The sequence below is a fragment of the Heterocephalus glaber genome, unplaced genomic scaffold (assembly GCF_053883595.1).
Source record: "Heterocephalus glaber isolate CG9 unplaced genomic scaffold, H.glaber_assembly_v1.0 deba00001523, whole genome shotgun sequence".
Taxonomy (NCBI): Eukaryota; Metazoa; Chordata; class Mammalia; order Rodentia; family Bathyergidae; genus Heterocephalus; species Heterocephalus glaber.
In genome coordinates, this window is record NW_028258327.1 from 4,592,436 (window position 1) to 4,614,266 (window position 21,831).

General features: G+C 34.4%; 1 non-coding gene across 1 annotated transcript; it reads left to right on the forward strand.

The window, feature by feature from the left end:
- The first annotated feature begins 4,215 nt into the window (after positions 1–4,215).
- On the forward strand, positions 4,216–4,322 carry LOC147824946 (U6 spliceosomal RNA). Its single transcript, XR_015441600.1, has one exon. It is a non-coding gene; the product is annotated as a U6 spliceosomal RNA (small nuclear RNA).
- The last annotated feature ends 17,509 nt before the right edge of the window (positions 4,323–21,831 follow it).

Below are 21,831 nucleotides of genomic sequence, written 5' to 3' on the forward strand. Positions count from 1 at the left end.
TTCTTTCCCATGTTGGGCATTCATGGTTTCCATTTCTTCCCTACGCTGGGCATTCATGGCTTCCAACATGGTCCTAAACTCATCTGTTTTTTTGTTTTGGGTTTTTTTTTTTTTTGTCTGTTTATCTTCTAGAGTCTCTAATCATGTCTTTCATTCTGCTCACCATCTCTGTAATTATCTGGAAAATTATTTCTATTTTGAATTTTTCCAGAGCCTCATTCATGTGTTTTGTTATTTCCCATGCTATCAGTTAAGGGTGTCCAGGCGGTTCATTATCAGACTTTTCCACCTCGTTTCTCCCAGAATTTGCCTTTGGTGAGCTGGAAGCCTGGGTTTGCACCTTGGTTAAGTATCTTCTCATTTCTATTTTTGTTGCTGGCACAGTCCTTGGTTTAGTTCCTGGGTTGATACTTCAATATTAGTTATTGTAAGTATCTTTTTGCTTGTATTTAGAACCTTTATGGAATGATTGCTTCTCAGAGGTGTCTTCCAGATATGGCTGTTCTTTAGGTTTTGAGAATCTAATGAGTCTGAGGCAATCTCATTTTCATTAAGAAGGACAGGAAGGACAACTGATTAAATCAATCACAACTCCTTAGCCCAATCAGCAACAACAATACCATCAAGCACAGTTAGAAAATGATAATTTGTGGTAGTTATTAATCTATCACCTTTAACCATGTGAATTAAATCAAAATTGAGGACCAGCCCAAAATGTGTTTACAGTGAATAAAGTCTTCAATATAGCAACTGTACCTTTGGAATGAAGACTTAGAAGGAGTTGGGGAGGGTGGGATAGATTGGTAGAAGGATAAAGAAAGGTTAAAAATGAGGCCAGAGGACACAGGAAGATCATGCAAACTCTAGGAAACTATTGAAGACAAAAAGAAAAGACAGAATGAAATAATAAAGACAAGAACAGAACAACCTAACAGCAATAGGGAAGCTAGAAACTGTATTCACTTTTCTTTAAAACTAATGACAATCAAGAGAAGAAAAAGAGAAAAGAAAAAGAAAGAAGAAATCTGAATTAGAGCAGGAACAGGACAAAAAGGGAGATGAAGAACAAGGTGGGAGAGTGAGAGAGAAAGAAAAGAAAAGAAGAAAGAAAAAAGAAAAAATTTGAAAAGAGAATAAAAAATAAAAATTAAAGACAAGAGAAAAAATACTTTTGAAAATAAAAAATAAAAAATGAAAAGGAAGGGCCTCCTTCAGGATATGTCTCTGCTGTCACAATATACAATGTGGGCAGCAGTGTGCAGATCTAAGTCGATTAGTCTCAGCAAGCCAGCAGCAGACTCCTGAGATTCAGGCTGATTCCTGGCTGCAGGGCCCATGTTGAGCTCCCTAACCTCCTGCAGGGTTGAACTCTGCAAAGCTTTACTGCAGGTTCCAGCTCCCCTTCCCTTGAAGATAGTCCAGGTTATGATGGGAGGTGGTGATCCCTCTGATTTACCAACTATGGTGTTCTGGTGTGCCTTTATTGCAGAGATTCTCTTCACTTTTCTAGGGGCTTTAATTTTCATCAAGAACCCTGAGAAAGGACCTTTCTGTTGTTCACTTCTGCTCTATCTGCTGAAGCTCAGAACAATGGCCGTTATGATCCCTTGTACCTCTATGGTGTGGATCAATGTACTGGCACCTCCTGGAGCCCAGAGGCAGTGGGGGAGGGTGCTGCAGGTGCCTGCCTGGCTCCACTCCTTAGAGGCCCGGGGGGGGGGGGCGGGTATGGTGGAGGGGTGCGGTGCCCGCGCAGCTCAGCCCCTCGCCAATCAGCTCCTCACCGCTCTGCTCCTGGACCTAATGATTTTCTAATTTAGGCTACATTGTATAACCAGTGGTAGGGCTCATACTTAAGAAAATATATATATCATTTTCTATAAACAGAGAGCAGATCAGTTCAAATTACATGCATAATGTCTGTGTTAATCTTGCTTATGTGTAGATGGACATAAAATTGCAAATCCAAATTCTGATGCATTTGACAGTAAAATCATGTACGATTGATCATGGGATAGAATAACTACCATAAAATTCATGTTGCCCTTAGCAAAAGAGAACATATGTTGGTATATAATATATATATATATATTATATATATAATATATATAATTTTGAAGTTAGAATAATAAATAAAGAGTAAAAATTCACTTCATCATTCAAGCAATGACCACATGAAAATTTTATAACATTTTCCGTGGTTCAACTAAACTAATATTAATGAGGCAGAATTAATTTAACAGCTATTAATTATGAAAGCAAGGAAAGAGAAAATAAAGTATCATATTAAGATCTACATCAATGACCTGATATATCACCATAGCTGTAATTTAAATATGCTAAAAATACATACCTTAAATTAATGAATAACCATAGCATAACTGTATTATTATATTACAAGATGTTAAGTTAGCAAATAACAAGGGACAATTAGAAACTTGTAATAAACATTGAGAAGGCATTTCAAATCCATGGCACTTTCTCTTAACAGAAATAGAAAATAGAAGATACATATTTTCATGTTAAAATATATCATCATTAAATCATCATATTTCAAATGTGATATTTAACAATGTAGTGCTAAGAGTACAATAAGTGAGTTTTTAGTTCTCATTTTAGTGGAAATATACTAGGAAAGTGCTGTATATTTTTTAGAATGATAAACTTTCACAGCAATTTGATCTGCACAACAGGTATTTAACACTCATCTTAAATGACCTCATCAATAAAATATGAAAATAAGATTAAAAAGAAGTACTAAGATGAAAACTACGACAGTGTGATTGTTAATGATAGGATTTTCTTTGAGTTTCCTATTTGCAACTAGATTAATAATATTCAAGAACAGACTGTATTTCCACTCTTGAGATAGTAATGTGGATTCTCTAGAACCTAAGGGGAATTCTTAGAATTTGACAAAATAATTAGATATTTTAATGGTATTGTCATTCCATAGGAATGTACAACAGTACATAAACATAGATACAATGCATCTGCAGTATTAAAACTTCAGGTGAATTTAAGGCAATAATGTTTATAAAGTCTCCTGGAAAGGTGGCTATAATGAAAAAGCAATATGCTTAGAAATACTATTCTGGAAATTGGTAAAAAAATTGGGCCTAAAAGAGAAAGAAAGAGAGTTGAGCATAAGGATGACTCTTTCACAGCTTTTGTAGCTATTATGGAATTAAAGAGAAACTATGGTAGGGAGGGCCAAGATTTGGCTTAGTGGTGGCATGCCTGCCTTGCAAGTGCAAAGTCCTGAGTTCGATCCTCAGTACCAAAAAGAGAAAAAAAAATGGAAAAGAGAAAATATGGTAGGGATTGCAGGGAAAAGACAAAAACATTAAAAATTATTAAATCTTACCATTGATGAGCCGGTAAAATGATATTAGAAGATTACATGAACAAATAGTACCTATAAAGAATCCACACAAAATTGAAGAGTGATACTATAGAAGAACATGGAATTGTTCAGTTCTGTCAAGTAGCAGATTACTGATTTAAGTGGCATGGATTTTTTATGAGCTTTTCTGTTGGGAATATTAATGGGCACTTCATGTGAGGATTGAAAATAGTGTCCCAAAGTGAAAATGTAAGCTTTTTCTGCTTAAAGAATAAACTAGCCAGTACATTTTATGGGATTTAGAGAAGTGATTTGCTTAATGCACAGAAATGGCCAAGAGACAAATTACAAATTCCTCCTACCAGAGGTAATAGAAATGATTGCTGAATATCTTTTTGAAAATAAGGCTAATTATCAATTTTCTAAACACCATTTAGACCACATCTTATTCTAAGAAAATAGTCATTAACAATGCTTAAAATGTCAGAAATATCAACATCAGAGCTATACTAATAATTGCAAATCCTCAGGTTCTCATGGACTGAACCATCTCTGGGTGGTGTATGAGGACACTAATTACTTGTCTCCTCATATGCAGGTTCTGATATAATTGTGAAATAGTCACCGAAGGTAAAAATAAATTAAAATATAAGTTTTATTAGAGAGTATTATCTGTAATAAAATAAAAACAGCATCATCTTATAGGTTAAATCATGTACCTCAAAAGCTTATGTGTTGAGATCCTGACTCTTAGTACCTCAGAAAGTGATATTATTTGGAAATATTTCAGACATGAAAACAATGAAACCATAGTGAAGTAGAGTTCCCTAATCCAATATACCTGCTGTCTATACAAAGAACTCAATGTGGTGCTCGCTTCGGCAGCACATATACTAAAATTGCAATGATACAGAGAAGATTAGCATGGCCCCTGTGCAAGGATGACAGGCAAATTCATGAAGTGTTCCATATTTTTAAAAAACTGAAAGAAAAAGAATTCAATGTGAAGAGAATGTGAAAATACATCATAAATGTCTTTATGCCAAGGAACACAGGAGACCACCAGAAGCTAGAAGAGAAACACAAAATACATTTATCTGATTGTTCTCAGAAGAAATCACCCATGTCCACACTTAGATTTTGAAATTGTAAGAAAGTTTCTCTATATTTGCCACCTAGAATGTGCTCATTTTTATTAATATCCCTAGGAAGCTAATATTCTTTCCTATACTCATTCATGACTCTAGATTAGTGTAAAAGATAGTATTTCCGTTTAGGTAGATCACTGGAAAGAAGGCAATTTTCTTCTTTTCCAATCAAGTATAGAGTGGTAAAAACTCAGAGGGAGTTTATTCTTAGCAGTTTAAACTCAGAGGGGGTTCATATCAAATAAAAAGCAGTGAAACCCCAGTCACTGACTGCGCTAGTTCTGACTACAAGTATTTCAAACTCTGTCTTTTCACCAATATATTTAAGAAAGACTCTTTAAATGATGTATACCTGTAAAGTGAACGTGAACATCTGGCTCACATCTGTAGCATTAAGCTATTTCACCAATTCAAAACACATTTCAAAAGGCATTTCTAAAATTCATGTGAAAATGTAAAAGACTAGAATAACCCTTATTCCAATACCTAATTTTAAAATACACTACATAGTCATAGCTTCAAAAACAGCATGGGACTGGGGCACAACAGACATACTGACCGATAGCAGAGTATAGAGGACACAGAAACAATCCCACACTGCCACAGCCTTCTAATTTTTAACAAAGCTGTCAAAAACACATGTTGAAGAAAAGGCAACCTCTTTAACAAATGGTTTTGCCAAGATTGAATATCCACATGCAGAAGATTGAAACTAAACCCCTATTTCTCAACCTGTAACAAAAATCAATTCAAAATGGATCAAAGACCCAGATATAAAACTTGAGACTTTGAAACTGTTGGAAGAAAATACAGAATAAATATTTCAATACATAGGTGCAGAAAACAGTTTTCTGTACAGGACTCCAGAGTTACAGGAAATAATAGTAAGACTCATCAAATATGATCACATCAAATTAAAAAACTGTACCACAAAGGAGTAAATATAAAGCCTAGAGAATGGGAGAATATTTTTCCAAGCTATTCTTTCAACTGAGGATTAATATCCAGAGTACATAATGAATTCAAAAATACAGTCCCAAAAATCAAAATCCTGATCAATAAATGGATAACAAAAGAAATGTTTAGCAAATTTAACCATTGGTGAAATGTAAATCAAAACTACATGGGGATTCCATACCACCTAGTCAAAATGGTTATCATCAAGAATACAAAAAATAACAGAAGTGTGAGAAGATAAAGGGAAAAGGGTACCCTTTTCAGTGTCAGCTTGACTATAAATTAGTACAGCATCTATGAAAATCAGTAGGAATGTTCCTTAAAAATGTAAAAATAAAGCTCTCATTTGATCTAGCAGTATCACTCCCAAGTTTTTTCCCTAAGTAATTAAAATCAGCACACTATATAGATACCTGAATACTCATGTTTATTGTAGCACAACTCAAAATATCTAAACTATGAAAATAACTAAGATGTCTGTCAATAGATGAATGGATAACCAAAATGTGGTATATGTTTGCTATGGAATATTATGCAACCATAAAGAATGTCACTGTGTCAGCTGCAGAAAAGTGAGTAGAACTGGAGATCATCATGTTAAACACAATCAGCTGGTCTCAGAGTGTCTAATATTGCATGTTTCCTATGTGGAATCTCAGACACACACACACACACACACACACACACACACACACACAGAGAGAGAGAGAGAGAGGAGATATGAAAATAGACAAATGGTAAATTGAGGTTAGAAGTGATCCAAAGATTTTGTGTTATATGTATTTATAAGTATTCCAAAATAAAATCCACTCTTCTATATAACTGAAAAACAATAAAAAAGAAACTCACATATTTTTGGTAAAAGGCAAGTAGTTTAAATATTTTGCTAGATAAAATCTAAAATGGGTCAGTCTGATATTTTTTAAACACATTTTCTCTCACACAATTGCAAGTAGCTGCAAGACACACATTGATCTTATGAGATATATTGTGATCTTTATTCAGTTTTGACCCTGTTTAGTCAGTCCGTGGATAACAGCTTCAATATTAAATATAAGTATAAATATATAAATATATAAAATTTTTATTTAAACAGCATAATTAACCTTTTCAAATGGTATATTCTAACAGAAGATCAAATAATATGAACTTTACATTCTGTGGTGTTAGAGTATTCTTAATTAAGGCTTTGTCAAATATCAGTAACTGTGTAAATCATCTCTCATAGCTGACTTTCTGTTTTCTTCCTATCTACAGTCTTTCACAATTTATAATTTTCATATTGAATCTTTTATATATGATGTAACATTTTGCTAAAAATATTGTTTTCATTTATATATCTATGACAAGATAAATTGTGTGATCTATGTGTATATATAATAAATATGGACTATAAAGAAAATTATAAATGCTATAAAAGTCATACTGATTAATACTTTTATCTTTTATTTTTCTCTCTTTCTTTTTTTTTTTTTGGTACCAGGGATTGAACTCAGGATCTTGCGCTTGTGAGGCAGGTTCCAGAACCACTGAGCTAAATCCCCGGCCCTGATTAATACTTTTAATACTTGCTATTTGCATAGTACTGGGGAATGCCTTTATATGATTTTACTCATTTACTCACTGAAGTATAACAAAGAAGGAAACTAGAATTTAGAGACAATACATTGTATAAGATAGTAAAAATAAAGTTAGGATCTTGGAAGAGCATCTGATCAATGTGGCCATATGATTTCTCACTATATAATAACTTGCTCTATACTTCCATCCCCCTTTTCTCTCTCCCTTCATCCTTCTCCATTGATTTCTCTCTCATCTCTGTCTTTCAGTAATGTCCAAAAGAAAATGTGAAATTGTTCTGTTTTTCCTTAGCTGTTTCTACCATCCTGTGACATATAGTCCCATGCACTTTCTATATTTTATCTATGCTTCAATATACATCTATGAGTAGATAATCTACACGTATATATGAAATACTAATGACTATATTATCTTTTCATGTTTTTAAAAATCACATAATAATATATAAACAGTTAAAATAGTGTCTACATAATAACTGCATTAAAAGGAAATCACAACTTAGTTACTAGAATAGATTCCACAGTACAAAAAATTTGTTATTGACTAGATGATATACATCAGAATCATGGCTACATGTTAATGCTGTTCCTACTCAGATTCATCTACCACATGTTTATTCACTCAACTTCATATAAAAATGCTTGGTATAGCTGAAAATAACATTAATAATAAACCCAATAAAATTTTATTGAAAAAAATTACAATTTGTTCCACAAATGTGTTTAGGTCTTTTGGAAGTGTACACAGTCAACTTATTAATTTGAACAATCAATGCACAATTATTTTGTCAAATACCTAATAATATTCCCATAAAATATGTTTCCAGAAATATTATATGAGTGCAATTAGTAAATGATTGATTTTTTAAAAATTGTTAGTACATATTTGTGATAGATAATGAACACATTCACCGTGGGGAGTGGATGGGTAGATATTACTCATTTCAGTCCCCTTTCTGACCTTCTTCTCTACTCCCTTCATCTCTGGGTCCCCTATCCATCTATCAAAGGTCTGTGTCCCAATTCCCTAGCATTTATCTTTTATGTTGCTCTTTAAATCATTTATACTTTGTGTTTATCAGATAAGAGAAACCATTTGGTTGTTTTATAAAAAAGTACAAGGGTAATGTATTTTCACAGATACAAAATAATTTTATATAATTTCCAAATTGCTCCACATACAATATGTGTGATGAAAAGATATGGTGAATGGTTACATTTTGAAAATTAATTATATTAAAAGATGCATTGCTGTGTATCCATCTGCAAATACTCCCTCTTATTTTAAACATACTTATGTCACTGTTCTTGCCACTATCAGGAGCAGCTCTGGAAGTCGGCTTCAGAAAGAGCCTGCCTTTCTGTTGAATGCACTGGGCAGTGAATTTAACCATAGTTTTTTTCATTATTCATTAAGTTTATTGATACATTTTAGGTATACAATATAATGACATTCATCATTGGGATCTTGTACCTTCACATAGTCTCTCTTGGTTCTTAATTTTTTCTCATTCCCTTGTCCTCCTTTCAACCCCTCCACCCCTCCCTATTTACAAAGACTTTGTTTCCATTTTTTTCCTTTTCTCATATTTATTTCTTTCCCTTCTTTCCTTTCCCCTACTCTTGCCCTTCTCCTTCTCCTTCCCCTTTTACCTTTTCTTCCTTTTTCAGATTATCTATTATACATTTTGGTCCTCATTTACACTTTCAGTTTCTCACATCAGAGAAATTATTCGGTATTTACACGTGTGTCCTATTTAACTTAAGAATATGCCTTCAATGTGCATCCATTTAGCTTTAAATGTCTCTAGTTTCTCATTCTTTATTGCTGAATAGTACTCCATTTTATAAAAAAAACCAAAACAACACACACATCACCTTTACCCAGCCACCAATTGATGGGCATAGCCATAGTTTTTATCACACCTCATAAAGACACAGAAAAAGAAATTCCAGAGCTGCCTCAGAATGTGAAAAGAGCAACAGAATAAATGTAATAAGATTATTCAGAATAATGTGACTAACAGGGTAAAAGGAGAAAAAAAAAATTTGTTTTTAAATAGAATGCCCCTTCAGTTAAAATTTGATTAAACTCAACTACTGAAACATTTAATTTGAACTGTATTTGTTAAAGAAAAACATCTTGTTATAATTGGAATACAGTGTCCACTCAATAAGTTAAGCTGCCTGAGTCATAATATTTATTGTAGCTGTGAACAATAACTAACTATATAAGATCTATTTATTATTGGTGGCAAAAATGAGCTAATGTTAAGCACAGTTGATTGTAGGAGTCCCTGTCTACTTATTATTAAAATATAGTTACTTGAAAAATACATCTTTTTAAATTGAATATTATACTTATTAAAATGTGTAATAGTAAGACTAACAACTGTTATGTAACTTTCAAAATAAAAATACTGTATTTTTCATCACAAATGTGAACTCTTACAAATGCATCAAGAAAGACTGGTTAGAGGGTTGCCATGGGAACACTGTTCCTTTGCTACTATTCCATGAGGCTGGGACAGACATTTTCAGGCATATGTTCACAGTCACTTAGATATTATATAATAAAGCCATTGCTAAGATTCAGGTCTTTTTATACCAAAGATATTGAAAGTGGTGTACTAGCATTTATTTTCCATGTGAAAGTGAAAAAAAAATCACAATCTTTTTAAGTGGACAGCAGCAGTTTTGATTCCTATGTTAGTAACAAGTTATTGACAGAGAACATAACCAAAATTAATATTTGCTATTGCATAATTTCAATTACCTTTGTATATATATTGTGGAAATATATACATATAATATATGTATATATAATATATTATATTTAATTTTCATATTTACTTGTATATATAATTTTTAATAAGGCAGTTCAAACCACTGCAAAATTTTGCAGTGGTATTTTGGGATGACCATTATTCAGGGTATAATTTTAGTCTGAGTGATCTACATTGGTGAGTAATGAAATTAAATACTTTAATCCTAAAATCTAGTTATTGATTCTAATCCATTTAGTACAACTTAATCTCATCTTTTAATTTTCATTTAAAAATTCCAGATGATCACTGCTTTGTATATTTTGAGCACTCTTCTAATGAATTAATCTTCTTATTTATCCATTTCTTATCGCACTTTTCCTTTTGGGGGGGAGGCGGTACCAGGGATCGAACTCATGACCTTGCACTTGCGAGGCAGGCACCGGAACCACTGAACTAAATCCCCGGCCCTCGCACTTTTTCTTTGGAAAGAAAATAATTAATAATTACAATGTTACTGAAAAGCTATATATGGCATGTAATGGGTAGACAGGAGTAATAATAGTGATGCCTAGCCTATAATGATGATTTGCTCTGTTATAGGCAGTTTGATGAACACTTTGTAAGCCCCTATTCAATGTATTAGATTTTATTAACGTACATAAACTAGAAAATCTAGACTCTGAAACATTTATAGTATGTCTAACAATATTATTAGGTGATCAACACGGAAGTGAAAAATCAGTTTATCTGACATTAAAGCTGATGGCTATATCAGTGATGAACTCTGCTTTTCAGAACAATGGATTCCCATTATTTTAACTGAATATATCTTCAAATAAGATTCAAACATTAGTTGAAGTTTTAGAACATAAGGGAGAATTTAGCTAACAAAAGTAATAGTGAGCAACAGAATCAGAAACACATTGTATAAATTTGGTACATTATTTGTCAACATTGTTGTATTTGACCAAACAATTAGTTTGTGCATATATCAATATAAAAGAAATAGAAGTATGTAGGCATAATTGCATTTTAATGTTTAAATAAAATTATGTACATAAAGAAGATATATACAGATAAGGAAGCTAGTGATGTATAGTTACTTTTTAATGATTAAATAAAATTTTGTATACAAAGAACTTAGCCCAAAGGCCAGGAACAGAGTGCAGTTATATTTAAATGTCCCATGTTATTAAACAACTCTAAAAATCTGTAATTAACTTTTCAAAGTCTACAAAAATTAATGACTATAAAAGAAGTTCTCTGGTTATAAGGCATCAGATTTTATTGTTGTAATCCATAGTAAGTATTGATCTGTGTTATGAATGGTATACTATAAACATCATTCACGTACTGATCCTATTATTACTATGGCTCACTTCTATGGAAAATCATAATGTACAATGTGTTGTGTTCATGGGTTAAATTATATCCCTAAAATGGGATACATTGAAATTTTAAACTCTAGTACTTTAGAATGTGATGCTGTTTGGAAATAGGACCTCTAAAGTTTTAATTAGTTAAAGTGACTTAATATTAGAGGTAGAGTGCACCACAATTTAATACATACTGTGTTCTTATTAGACACCATGTGAGGAGAGAGTTCTATGTGCTGACAAATACAGAAGCTGGATTTAAGAAGCCACAGTCTAAGAAATGACAACAAACTACCAAATTGAGAAAGAGGAAATAAAGGATTTTCCTACAGCATCCAGAGGAAGCATAACTCTGTGGGCACCTTGATTTCAGACTTCTCGTTTCCAGAACCATAAAACAATGTGTCTGGTTTAAAAATTAATCTTCCAATATTGCTTTACGGACACATACTGTGATACTATGTGTAGTGCATAGACATGAACAATACCTGTATATGTGATTGCTACAGCTGGAGTATGGCTTGAGTGTGTTTCCCAGGGATTCATGCATGTATTGGGAGCATGACCCTTGGTGTGATGGTGGTGGGCAAGGTGAGGCTTAGTGAAAAGTAATTAAGTCACTGATTTAAGTCCTTCCTTAAAAGGAATTGATGCAATTTTGATATGATGCTGGTTAGTTTTTATGAGAGGGTTGTTGTAAAAGTACAAGGCTGAGAAACTGAATGTATCTGTGGCTTTCATGTGATCTCTTACCTTCCAGCATGCTCCACTACTATACCATGTGTTTTCATTACTGTCTTCTGGATAAGATACAATACCTGAGACTCACAACTCTGAAGAAGAAAGGTTTATTTTGGCTCACATTTTTTAGAGGCTTCAATTCATAGTCAGCTGGCTTCAAGGGAGGGGGGCATGGCACAGAGGCCTGCAGAGTTGAAAGAGCTCATGGCATGGTGATGGAAAACAGAAAGAGATCAAGGGAAGAGAAAGACAGACTCTTTGAAGTCACACCAATGCCACCTCCCATCATCATATTTAATAATTATTCACCAGTGGAATAATTCACTATCTAGATGTGAATCTAGATAGAATCCATAACAATATTGGTTGTGACCCAGGTGAAAAGTCCTTGCCAAAACTAGCATCATACTTTTTAGATTCTCTACCTCTATCTTTGAGCAAAATGAATCTCTTTTTTTTTTCAAATTTCCAATACTTAGGTATTTCATTATAGTAATTAAAAATAGACTAATACAATGATATATATCTGATATACAGTATGTGCATTTGTTTATATGTGTGCATGTGGGTATATACATACAACTTTTCCAATTTAGAGCTATCATAGCTTTCTAACTTTCTAGGTAGATAATTTGAGGCACTATTTAAATTTCTATTGCTTCAGTGTCATCTAAATAAGTGCTTTCTAATAATTTTGGTTTATTAGTACTTAAATTAATAACAAATCATAGATTATTTCTACAATGATGCCTTATACATAATGAGTATTTAATTAATCTCACCAGATTTTTGACTAGCTATATCTGAATCTGCTGACTTTCATGCATCAGAATATTGGAATTTAACATTGTAAACTAAATCTTCAGGTAAAATCTGATTTTCTGAGGTTTTTCTATGATGAAACCCTTTTATTTTGGATTGATTTGATAGAATACTTTTTATTATAACTCATAAACTTAACTTCTTAAAAATTTATTATGACATCAGGTTTTAGAAGTATTTTAGTTCATATATGACAATTAACTTCTATTGACATGTGATAATAAAAATGTTGTATTGAACACCAATTGCTTTTGCATTCAGTTAGGTTTTATAATGCCACAAGTGAATTAACTGCTATCCTAAAATTCATAAAAACTTGGAAAATCTTGCAAATCACAGTTCTTTGACCCCATTAGAGAACTGAATTTGCAAACTTACCAGGTAAAGTGAATTTCAGATGAGACAAGCACTCAAAGAAAGAAGAAACACATTAACTTTTTTTTCAATTTGGGATAATCATGAGCAAAAGAAGTGGTTACCATGTAACTAAGAAGAAAATAACTGAAAATTTATCAAATTCTCCAAAGCTGGGTGGGGACTGGTGTTACTTTGGAATCTCTGGAAGCCCCAGATGGAGGTGCTTTTCCCACTTGCCATTATTTGCCTTGATTGGACTTGTCCTGGTGAGTGTGAGAAATATTAAGGGAAGGACAGAACACTTGAGGAGGCTCTCTTCAATGGTGCCAATAAGTAGGGTCTGCTAATATTTGATGGTAGAATGGGAGTCCTTGGCAAAGCCTACCAGTGCTCTAGACTCTGTGTGAAGACAAAAGGTGATAATCAGTAGTTGTGTCCCCACTCCCCTCCAGACACTTTTCTGATATGAAAGCTCTTTTCTGACCTCTGAAAGACAAGAAGTTCACCCTTTCCACACTGCCCCTGCTCCACTATGAGGTCAAGATATTCTGCACCTGAGTGAGAGAGATGATACACTTCTGACCCAGATTTCTGTTCTGATACCAAGAAAAATGAAGATAATGCTCAGGAGAGGAAGTCAAAAAAATCTGCTCACCCTGCCCTGTGCTGATATAAGTTAAAACTCACCTGTCACAAGAATGAGGCAGAAAGCACTCATGACAAGGTTGGTGCACTCATTTGAAGCAATTCTAATACCACTTGGGTAGAGGCAAGTGTTCTGCTTCCAAAACCCTTTAAATTAAAATAATTCAGCATTTGTTGACAGAATTAATTTCCTTCCAGTTGTAGAACTTTGAGGCCCAGAGTTCTGCTGGCCATCAATTACGGTGGAGAGGCACTCAATGCTTTTAGTCTTTGCCTACATCTCCTGTTATGTGTCCTCCTCCACCTCCAAAGCTATGGAGACTGGAGACTGCTTTGAATTAATTCATGTTCACACTTCAAATCTCTCTTGAACACTAAAACCAAATGACTTTATGAACTCTCGTGATTAGATCAGCCTTACCAATAATATCTTTTTAACTAAGTCAACTAATCTGAAACTTCAATTACATCTCCAAATTTCCTTAGCCATGTAAGATAACATAATGCTGTGAGGGATATCTCATCATATTTATAGGTAACGCCCATACTAAATGATGTAATGCTCACAATCATGAGATTCACTAGGACTTATCATAGAAACCTACATACTACACCTGAGTGACAATATTGTCATCTACCAAGGCACCAGGAAATTCTAGGAAGGTCCCACTTGAGGCACAGGTATATAGGAACTTCCTGAGACTGAGACTGGGGCAGGTGACAAAGTCACTGCACCAGTCCTTTACAGAAGCCTACATAGAATAGCAGGTAGCACCAGTCTACCATGAGGAAGAGGCAAGAGAAGTGAATGATTGCCTCTTTCTGGTACAAGGGTGCAGAGCTGAAGAGAAGTTGAGACCAAATCAAGAATATTGAGAGAAGCTCTGTGGAATCCCATGCTGGGGAAATATACAAGGACACAGAAGATATATTAGAAGAATTGAATATATTTCAATAAAGATTGTTGAGACAACAAAAAATCACAAGTCAGTGCATGTGTTGCGCATATTAAAAGCATGACTCATAATAGTGGCATGACATGGAATGATGATGTACATACATTTCTGGGTGTAACTGTTATTTATTTCACTCTCTGCAGTTCTTTCACACATGATGTTTACTTGTTAAATACACAAGAAGAAGTCAAGGAATAGAATTAAATTTTTAAAAATAACCAACAGTCAGATACACAGATGTCCAGATTTTGAACTACAGGATAGAAACTTTAGAATAAATAAAAATATTTTGAGTGTCTAGTGAAATAGATGAACAATATTTATGAAAAGATAAGTAATACTGACAGATGAAAATAATTATACAATGAGTTAAAATATTAATAAGATAAAATATCTGAGATAAATATCTCATTTTGCAGGCTTATCAAAAGACAGAAATCATCAGAAGAAATAATTGGTGTACCTGAAGATAGAGCACAGGACATCATTACAACTTAAACAGAGGAAGGAAAGTTGGACAGCAAGCTGTAGCAACAGCAGCAACAGCAGAAATATAATGTTCAGTATTTGTGTGATAAAATGAAATCATCTAAATTTTGTATTATTTTAGGTCCAGAAGAAGAAGGGATAATTGATCAGGAGAAATATTTGGAAGGATAATAACCAATTATCCAATATTAATGAAAAAAATAACTCACATATTTCAGAACATCAGAGAAAGCCACATTTAAAATAAATACAAATATATAACTTGGTACATCATCACCAAATAAGTATAAACAAAGTATAAACATTACACACAAGGAAAATAAATATAAGAAAATAGGTCAGACATAGCAGGATCCAAATATAATTCAAAATTTTTGGAAGCTGAGACAAGAGACTTGCAAGTTCAAGGCCAGCCTGCGAGCTTCATTATTTAATGATATCCTATCTCAAAAAAAAATTTAAAAGAGCTGAGGTTTATAGCTCAATGTAAAGACCCTGGTTCAACCCTTAATACAACAGAAAGAGAAGAAGTTTAAAAAAGAAAAGAAAAGAAAAGGAAGAAGGAAAGAAAGGGAGTGGTGTAGGCCACAGTGGCTTGGTTGCGGACAAGTTCTAGCCAGGGGCCTTCCCCAACCCCAGCAGCTTGGACTCACAGTCCCAGCCAAAGGCCCACCTGGAAAAGAGCTACACAGGTGCACAAGCAACAGCCAGAGGCCTACCCAGATACCACTGGTGAGTGTGTGGAGATCTCAGCTAGATGGCCAGTTGGGCCAAAGTGGCACAGTTGTGGGCATGTACTAGCCATGCCCCCCACCCCTAAACCTAGCAGCCTGGACTCACAAGCCCAGGCAAAGGCATGCATGGAAAAGAGCTGCAAAGTTGCACAGGAAATACCCAGAGACCCACCAAGATACCACTGGTAAATGCATGGAGACCCCAAATAGAAGCCCACCCAAATACCAGTGACTTGGGGCCACAGCCCCCAGCCAAAGGCCCTCCCAGACAACAGCTATGCAGGTGGGCAGGCCCCAGGCAGAAGTTAACCCAGATACCATCCCAAGTGTTCACAGGCCCCAGCCAAAACCCCACTTAGACAACAGGACAGCACAGAGATCCAGAAGGCCACCATTATGAACCCAGTAATTGGCACAGTGGTGAGAAGCAGAGAGAAGGACTCTCTGAGGCTTGCTGAGAATTGAAGCCGACTAGGTGAGCAAAAAATCACCTCAAAAAAGGCACAGCAGGATGGATCTGTAGAAATTAGAACACACATAAACAAGTCTGAAAACCAGATTTCCAGATTGCCTTAGGCAACCTCAAGAGGCAGTGAGATGAGACAATCTGATCTGCAATCACCTGGTATCCCTGAACTGGCAATGAAAGAGGATGTGGAAAAAATCCAGTCAGAAATAATTTCCCAGATAACAACAGAGATTGGGTCCATAGTGGGAGACATTATTAATAAATCTAGAGAAGAAACAGATAAAAAAATAGAGGAGCCAAAGAACATGATGAAATCCCAACATAGGAAGCAAATGGAATTAATGAAACAGATGCAAACAGCATTCCAGGAGATTAAAAACTCCACTGAAAGTTCTATACAACAGAATGAGCCAATGTGAGGACAGAATTACACATATAGAAGACAGAATTCCAATTACTGACCAGGAAAGAAAAATTTCTTTAAAATATTAAGGGACCATGAGAAAGCTCATGCAGCTACTGGACAATGCAAAGAAGAATAACATAAGACTGATCAGAGTCAATGAAAAACAGGAGACAGTGCAAATGACATGAAAAAATTCTTCACAGAAGTAATGGCAGAAAACTTCTCAAGTAGGGGAAAAAAACTTGACACACAGATAAGTGAGGCATATGGACTCCAACTATCCATGATCAAAAAAAGAAATCTACAAAAAGACATATAATAGTTGAGATTCTAGAAATGTAACAGAAGAACAAAATTCTACAACCAGTTACAGAAAAGAAACAAATCATATACAAAGGAAAGCCTATCAGAATTACAGCAGACATCTCAACACAAACCCTCAAGACAAGAAGAACTTGGAGTGACATATTTCAAGCCCTAAGAGAAAACAAACTACAACCCATATTGATGCACTCTGAAAAACTATCTTTAAAAATTGGTGGATAAATAAGATAGTTTCATGGCAAAGAGCACCTTAGGAATTTCATGAGTACCAAACCAGCACTCCAAAAAACTTTAAACAATATCATAGAAAAAGAAAATGAGGATCACAAAGCCAGGAAGCCCAGCAAAATGAATCCATAAGGCAAGAAATTAAATGCAAAGAGGGAGAATTCAACAAAAACAAAAATTCATAAGAAGGGTAAGTCAATATATATAAATTAAACCATCAATGTTAATGGTCTCAATTCAGCAATCAAAAGAAATAGACTAGCGGAATGGCTCAAGAAGTAAGATCCAGCAACATGTTGCATACAAAAAACACGCTTAATTCAAAAAGAAACTCATACAGTGAAAGTTAAAGGGTGGAAAACAATACTCCATGTGACAGGAACCCAAAAGAAAGCAGCAGTAGCTATCCTCTTTGCAGATCAAAAGGATTTCAAACCAACACTGATTAAGAGAGACAAAGAAGGACACTACATCCTTGTAAAAGGAACAATCCAAGAGGAAGAGATGACAATCACAAATATATATGCACCAAACACTAGTGTGCCCAACTATATAAAACAAATATTAACAGACATGAAAATAATATAAGTGCTAATACAATAGTAGTGGGGGGCCTCAATACCCCACTGTCACAAATAGATAGATAAACTAGAAAAAAATAAACAACAAAGTACTAAAACTCAATCGACGTCTTAAACAAATGAACTTAACAGATGTTTACAGAATGTTCCACCCCACAAAATCAGAATACACATTCTTTTCAGCTGAACATGGGTCGTTCTCTGAAATAGGCCACATACTCGCTCATAGAACATGTTTAAGCAAGTGCAAAGAATTGAAATTATCCCCTGTATATTATCAGACCATAGTGCGATGAAATTAGAGATCAATAGTAAAAGAAACCGCAAGAATTTCATAAACACATGGAAATTGAACAGTGTATTTCTGAACAACCAACAGTTACAGAGAAAATTAAAGTAGGGCCGGTGATTTAGCTCAGTGGTTTCGTTGCCTGCTGTGCAAGCACAAGGACCCAAGTTCGATCCCCAGTACAAAAAAAAAAAATTATAGAAGAAATCTGACAGTTTCTACAATTAAATGCCAATGCCAATACAACATATCAGAATCTATGGGACACAATGAAAGCAGTCCCACTAGGGAAATTCACAGCAGTGAATACTCATATTAGGAAAACAGAGAGAGCTCAATTAAACAACCTGATGCTGAACCTCAAGCTTCCAGAAAAAGAAGAGCAGGACAAACCTAAAGGTCATACAAGGGAGGAAATTATAAAGATCAGAGCAGAAATCAATGCAATGGAAAATAAGAATGATACAAAAAATCAGTAAAGTAAAAGTTGGTTCTTTCAAAGATTAAACAAAATTGAAAAACCCTTAGCCAAGGTTATCAAAAAAAGGAAAGAAAAGACCCAAATCCATGCAATTAGGAATGAGAAGGGTGAAATTACAATGGATTCAGCAGAAATCCAGAAGATCATCAATACCTACTTCGAGAACCTATATGTCATTAAGGTGGAAAACATAGATGAAATGGACAGATTCCCAGATACATGTGAATTACCAAAGTTGAACCAAGAAGACCTAAAAATTCTAAATGACCCAATATCAATTAATGAAATTGAAAACATAATTAGAAACTTACCAGCTAGAAAGTCTGTGCCCTGAAGTCTTCACTGCTGAATTCTACAAAACATTTAGAGAAGAACTATTGCCACTACCATTTAAAATCTTCAATGAAATTGAAAGGGAAGCGATACTCCCAAATTCATTCCTGAAAGCAAGCATCTGCTTGATCCCCAAAGCAGAGAATGACACAATCAAAAAAGATAACTATAGGCCAATCTCACTAATGAACATAGATGCAAAAATCCTTAATAAGCTACTGGTAAATAGAATGCAGAAGATTGTCAAGAAGATCAGGCAGCCTGACCATGTCGGATTCATTCCAGGGATGCAGGGATGGTTCAACACGCAAAATCAATAAATGTAATACACTTATATCAATAGAGCCAAGGACAAAAACCATATGATAATCCCAATACATGCAGAAAAAGTGTTGGACAAAATGCAACACCCATTCATGAATAAACCCCCCCCAAATTAGAATAGATGTTCTCTACTTCAATCTAGTAAAAGCCATCTATGAAAAACCAACATCCAATATCATACTAAATGATAAAAAACTGAAATCCTTCACACTAAAATCAGGAACAAGACAAAGATGTCCATTATCATCACTCCTGTTCAGTATAGTTTTGGAAACATTAGCCACAGCAATTGGACAAGAGAAAGAAATAAAAGGAATAAAGATAGGAAATGAAGAAGACAAATTGTCATTATTTGCAGATGACATGATACCCTACATAAAAGTTCCCAAGAACTCCACCAAACGTTTTTTAAACTTAAGAAGCAAATTCACTAAAGTAGCTGGATGCAAGGTCAACACCCAAAAATCAATAGCTTTCCTCTACATGAACAACAGACTCATTGAAAAGGGACCTGGAGAAACAACTCTCTTCACAATAACATTCAAAAAAATGAAATACTTAGGAATCAACCTAATGAAAGAAATCAAAGAACTCTACTCTTAAAAAAAATCAAAGATGTTACCAGAAAATGGAAAGACATCCCTTGCTTCTGAGTAGGAAGAACCAACATAGTGAAAATAGCCATATTTCCAAAACTTCTATATAGATTCAATGCAAACCCAATTGAAATTCCAGCAGCATACTTCACAGACCTTGAGAAAACATCCAAAATTTAATTTGGAATAAGAAGCAATGTAGAATAGCAAAATCAATTCCAGACAATAAAGACAAGATAGGGTATATAACAATCCCCAACTTGAAACTATACTACAAAGCTACTGTGATAAAAAAACAACATGGTATTGATAAAGAAACAGACCCTAGGACCAGTGGAACAGAGTAGAAGATGCAGAAACAACTCCAGACATACTCAGCCACTTCATCTTTGACAAAGGAGCCAAACACCCTCACTGGAGGAAAGATGGCCTCTTTAATAAATGGTGCTAGAAAAACTGGGTTTCAACTTGTCAACGATTAAAATGAGATCTATATCTCTCACCATGCACTAAAGTAAAATCGAAGTAGATTAAATATCTAAATATTAAAACAGAAAAACTAAACAGGCTGGAAGGAAGGTTAGGTAGAACTATTGACTCATTGGCATAGGAAAAGATTTCATGAACAAGACCTCAGTTGCACGTGCACTAACTCTACTTATTGAAAAGTTTCTGCATAGCAAGAAAAACCACCAACAGTATGAAGAGACAACCCACAATGTGGGAAAAAATTTCACCACAAATTTGTTAGACAGAGGTCTACTACCTAGAATCCACAAAGAACTTAAAAACATCAGACCTCCCAAATTTAAAGATCCAATCCAAAAATGGGTATCTGAAATGAATAGACATTTCTCAAAGAAGTAGAAATAGCAAATAAACATATGAAAAAAATGTTCAACATCACTAGTCATTCAAGAGATGCAGATGAAAACAACACTGAGATTCCACCTCTCCCCACCAACAATTTTGGTATCATAAAATCAAACAATAACAAAAGATGGTGGGGCTGTGTGAAAAGAGGAACCTGATCCAATGTTGGTGGGAGTGGAGACTGGTGCAACCACTGTGGAAATCTGCATGGAGATACCTCAAAAAACCAGGATTAGAGGTCGCATTTGACCCAGCTATTCCTCTGCTCGTTATCTTCCCAAAAGAATTAAAAGAAGGGCCCACAGGTAATGGGGAAAAAATAAGAACCAAAGCACATCATGTAAAGGTACAAGAAACCAGTGATAAATGAAAATGTATTGTATACCTAAAATGTACCAATAAAAGAATTTAAGCAAAAAAAAAAAAAGAATCATGCTACAGTGATATATGTGCACCCACGTTTATAGGGGCACAGTTTGTGATAGCTAAACCATGGAAACACCCCAATTGCTCATCAACTGGAGACTGGATAAAGAAAATGTGTCTTTTTTATATAGAATGGAGTACTATTCATCCATAAGGAATGGGAAAGTAGAGGAATTCATAGATAAATGGATGCACATTGAGGCAATACTTTTCTGAGAAATAAATAGGACACTAATGTGTAAATACTGAATAGTTTCTCTGGTGTGAGGAAGTGAAAGTGTAAATAAGGATCAAAATGTATAATAGATAATGTGAAATAGTAAGAAAAGGGGAATGGGAAATGGGAGGAATAGGAGAAATATGAGAATGGAATTAATGTGAGAAAAGGAAAAAATGGAAAGAAAGTCTTTGTAAATAGGGAGGGGTCAAGGGTTTGAAGAGAGGGCCTGGGAATGGGGAAAAGTAACAATGAAGATATATTATGTAAAGTTACAAATCACCAATCATGAATGTTATTATATTGTATACCTAAAATGTACCAATAAAATTAATTTTTAGAAATTGAAAAAAGAGAAAGAAAGA